The sequence below is a fragment of the Habropoda laboriosa genome, unplaced genomic scaffold (genome assembly GCF_001263275.1).
Source record: "Habropoda laboriosa isolate 0110345459 unplaced genomic scaffold, ASM126327v1 scaffold295, whole genome shotgun sequence".
Taxonomy (NCBI): domain Eukaryota; kingdom Metazoa; phylum Arthropoda; class Insecta; order Hymenoptera; family Apidae; genus Habropoda; species Habropoda laboriosa.
In genome coordinates this window covers 924,800-929,768 of record NW_017100429.1, presented here as the reverse complement: position 1 = coordinate 929,768, position 4,969 = coordinate 924,800, and the positions used below count along the sequence as shown (strand labels likewise).

At 46.6% G+C, this 4,969-nt stretch overlaps 1 protein-coding gene across 1 annotated transcript in view; it reads right to left on the bottom strand.

Moving 5' to 3' along the window:
- The window catches only part of LOC108575673 (alpha-mannosidase 2), a 77,280-nt gene extending 75,286 nt beyond the window's left edge, over positions 1–1,994 (bottom strand). The window contains exon 1 of the mRNA XM_017938532.1: positions 1,859–1,994. The gene's annotated coding sequence lies outside the window, so the exon portion shown is untranslated. The remainder of the gene's footprint in view (positions 1–1,858) is intronic.
- Between the last annotated feature and the right edge of the window lie 2,975 nt (positions 1,995–4,969).

Genomic DNA, 4,969 nt, shown 5'->3' with positions numbered 1-4,969 from the left:
AATCACTGACTAAATTATGCGCATTTTGTTTTTTCCCCGATTTACACGGTTTTTCATAGAAAAAGCCATGATTTCGATTTACACGGTATTCTGAGGAACCGATCGTCCGTGTAAATCGGGGGACAGGTGTATTTAGAAGGAAGCGTCAAACGAACGTTTTGGAGCACAGATTGAAAACTGACTCGTTGGAGGGCAGACCGATACAAATAGCGATCTAAGAGCACACTGCTCACTTATAGCATAGAATCATAGTTAAAATAAACCAGAATATTCTAGTCCCAAATACTTGGTCGGTCCTTCGAGAACAAAGCACAGCCGAGCTCGGGAAAAGATTAGTTTAAACATCACGGGTTTAAAAAATTTCTTTCAGAGTAGGATAAATGAAGCGTGAGACTCTTGGAAAGCAACAAATTTGAATAAATCACAAAAACATTCTTCTCGGTATCCTAAAATAGAACATTTGCCCAACCTAACCCTAAACAACATTTACCGTAAACGTGACACTTGCCAAGCTACCAACCACCTGATTAACTTCACAGTATCACGAAAGTTTCAGCGCAGAAAGTTCGTGCTGCAATTGCTACGGTAGCTATCTGCCGCTGAGCTCGTCAAAATTTTAGAGGCGCGCGTGTCCCTCGATTGAAATCACAATGGAAGAAGCGGCGAGGGGTGGAACGAAGCCGAAGAAGAGGCGATCCAATTCCGAGGAGAACAATAAATACGACCCGGTGAACCAGAGACACGGTTTCCCAGAAACCTTCTGTCTCTCGATGTAAGGTCGGTTCGCACGCGATAATCGATCGTACCTGTCACCGCGACCTAGCGTCGGGAATGGCCACGATTTCTGCACTACGAATACAGCTGTACACTCTGCAACGTGGCTATTTAAAAATATACCATTCACTTGAACATCGACTTATCGTAAAAACGAAAGAAACAATTTTTACCGCAATTTGATTGAATTTTGAAAAGTAGAATCACTCCGACAATACTGACAATACTTCGTGAGAAAACTCTACGAGTCGTCTGAGAATGTTTTCGTTATTTGAAATCGAAAGAATTTTCGTACTAGCGTGAAGGAATGGAGAAAAGAGACAGTGTGAAGGTGTGAAGCGTTTCTTTCCTGGGCCTCCTAGTGGTCTCGTCAGTGAGGCTTAAAGGACTGAAAGACCTCAGGTCAGAAGTGTAGGAATCGAGGAAAAATTTTGGGGACCTACGTCAACAACTCCCTCTCTATTTTCCCTGGTCGGTTTCCTATTTGGGTACAGAGGCCCCGATACTACAGAAGTTATATTATACGTTAGAAATATGGTTATAGAAAGGCGAACGATAGCTATTAATGATAGTCAATATAAAACTCTAATACGCGAGATGGACAATTTATGTATCTCACTGTTCTGAGGTTTCGGGGTAAGTGCCGTGAGGGTGTTCACAGTCCTCTTACCAGAAGTCTCCCCCACACCGTGGCCAGATCCTTTGCGAACAACGCCCCTATTTTTAAAGCAATTGCAAGCAATCTCCCGCCTTCTTCCAAACAACCACAGCCCCCTATCACACCCGGATAGCTACGTCATTTCGAGTCACTAGCGATCGTTGGTCGTCTGGATTGTCTCCTATCCGGCCACACCGCTATCCTATCCGGTAAATTCTACGAAAGAAAAACTTGTCTTCGACGACCCTTAAAAGATTACGCTGGCGCTAACATATATATAGAAACGAGAGCCTCTACGAGGACTAGCGAGAATTCGCGGTTACTCCGTCCCTCTGGTGGCAGAACGTAGGAGGTTCGCTACAAGCGTAATTCTTGAAAGGGCCAAAAAAAAAAGAAGCAAAATTCCGTACGAGATGAAATTCTCACCTTGCCTCGAAGAATCTTCTGGCTCTCCCCAGCGAGGACAGATCAGCGAATGCTCGTCCTTCGATTACGATTCTCTCCTCTTGCTGCTACAGGGGTTGGCCTGGCGCGAGATGGTCAGACGGTCGAGGGATGCAGCAAGCAGCGGCGGCGGCGGGAAAAATAGGGGCTTGGCGCGACGAGAGGGCAGCCCGATTCAAGCTGTGGCCCTTTTGTCCGACGGGCAGACGTGTCGAGGGTGCTTTATCGCGATTCACTCGATAAGCTCGGCGTAGTCGCTGCGAAGGCGAGGACGCGGCCTCTTGCAGCGTTAGGGTGCCACAGCCAGGCCATCCAGGAGGAACGTGGCGCTTCCTTAATTCGATTTAACCCCCCCCCCCCCCTCGTTCCTTCGGGTTTCGTGGAATTTTCTCCGGATTTCCACCTGGACTATGTATCTTGCCAGACGTGTGCAAGATTTGCCGAGAGATGGAGGGTGTACTCCCCGTTTGTGGGTCTCGAATCACGCTTCTGGAAAATTCAAAGAAGGCGACTCGTTAGATTTCTGAGTTTTTCTCGTTTTGTGGGTTTCTTGGTAAAATAGCGTTGATTATTTTAACGGAAACCTTTATGCGACACGTGGTGAAAAATGTTTGTGGAATGTAAGCATTAGTTGAGCGAAATACATCTGAAACCCAGAATTACAAGACATCCAGGATATCGAAACACTTAAATTAGGTACTGTCGCAACAGAATGAAAAGACGCAACATTTCCCTCCACGTCGACGATAGCACATGGGTGGTACAGGTCACGTGACAGCTAATGGTCGACACCACACTTTACCCTCTTTTTACACTTTCAACGCTTTCTCACTGGGTGAAATTTCAGGGGAAGAGTATTCGCAACGTTCGAACTAAAAGGAAATAACCTAACCTCAGTTTATAACGTGGTAATTTAATCTTGAAAAAATTATTCAAGGTTCTAATGAATCAAGAATGATCCACTTTCACAGGAAATGGATTTCATACTACCGGAAAGACGAATTTACTTTTTCCCAATGAATCGGAGAAGCTGGAACGACCGGTGGACATTCTAGCAATTATCGTATGCTAATAAACGTCGAGCGGATCGGCTTATCGGCGAAGAAAATCGCGCACAAATCGAACGACTCGAGCGTAACGGCGAGGATCACCGACCGTAAGGGGATTTGCACTCGGAAAATCTCCGTATTGCTATTCGATTTATCGCGAGCCGCGGTTTTACTGAACAATACCAATTACTCGTATGTTAATAACGACCTCCGTACGTATGTGTATATATATATATCGATCCCACCCCTCCCTTTGCACCGCCATTCTCCGTGACGATTCCATAAACAACGGCAGTGTGCGCATTTGAATTTTAAAACCGGTCCATTGGCGCGCGCGCGCGCTCACACGGATCGATTCATTGGCCCCACGAATATTTCGGATTGTTTACTCAGATCTGGAGAAAGTTTCGTATGTTTTTCCACCGTGAAGAAAAATACGATTCGACTTAATTTTCGACTTTTTTCGCGTTATTAAATACGACGAGTTTTATTCTCGCCGATCGTGCGAAATCGGACACCCTGTATGCGTGCTCAAGAGACTCATGCTGTCCTCAATTTCGAATTCGCTTCACGATACAACGTTTAAGGAAAATTTTCTGACAGTTACGGCAAATTGGTATTTCTAGCACATTCGAGGTGATAAAAGAATCGTGAAAGGAGGAAGATTGGCGAGAACAGCTGATTCACCGTTTTAAGTAGAATCGTACCGTCGCGAGTCGGACTCGCGCGCGTCACGCAAGAGGGACTCATGGAAAGGACTATTTCCACGGAAGAACTCCGACGATCGTCGAACCGCAACGGAGCATCGGAAGCTGGGAGAACATTCCGATACGCCGCCGAGGGTAACACTTCCTGTCGTTCGAACGAATCTTTACGCGAGAAAAAATTCTGCCCACGCCAATGCATACTTTCCCCTTTTATAGCCCCGTGAACAGAGGCCTCAGATACCACATAATCCCTTTAAAAGTTTCTGTATCGTAGTTTATGGGGATTCTGAACTTTCATAGTGGGCGGGAATGCGTAAAAATTGACGCTACCGGGTGTTTCATAATAGATGTGGTACGGAGAATCTTCGAGGATGTCCAGTCCTCTCGGAGGACTTTAGGTTACAGTTCGTGAAGAGTCGGAACTTAACTGTGAGAAAGAAACTGAGAAATCAGGCTTACAGGGTGTTTCATATTGAGGATCCTACTTAGAAGACTCGTTTGTGACTTCTGATGGCGCATAGACCGCTTAAAACTTCTTACATTACACTTTAGGCAGATTCGAAACTTCGATGAACGGCAGAAATCTAAAGAACTTTCAACTACAAGCTGCTTAACACTTTCAAAAACATCAACCGTCACCTTCTACCTCCAGAAACTTTCCCAAAATACCGGTCACCAACTTTGCCCTTCGTACAAGTTACTACCAACCTCCTGCCAATCCCCAAAAAGACATTTACCACTTCCCCCTTGCCGCGATAATTCAAATCCCCCCACCGGAACCACCCACAATCTCCACTAACTATCCAAAACATGCTCACCGTCAACCAAACACCCCGTCTTCACCTCAAACACCCCGTGAAACCACCTCCAACTCAACCACTCTACCGCCGTACAACAAAAACATCCTCAACCAATCGCAATTACCAACAAACACCACTGCCCTCTCCAAAAACATCGACCACTCGCGTATCTCTTCTATTCTTCACGATTTCCCTCTCGGTTGAGAATAGAAAACGAACCGGATGGTCGTACGCGTGTTACTCGCTACAGAAAGAAAGAAAGAGGGAGAGAGAGAGAGAGACAGAGCACGCGGGCTCCCGGAAGCTGAGGAACGCCGGGAGTCACGGTGGAGGGGTTGGCGGGGAGCTAGCGTACGCGAGCTCGAACCACGCCGTACTGAACGCTCGTCCCGTGCGGAATAGTTTTGACACGCCGCCGGCTATATCCGCTTTTCCGGCGACGCGACAACCCGCCACCGCGCATGTGCCGATATAATCCACGCTCCTACGGCTCCGTACACGCGACTCACACGTGGAAATGTTCCGACCATGAGCACA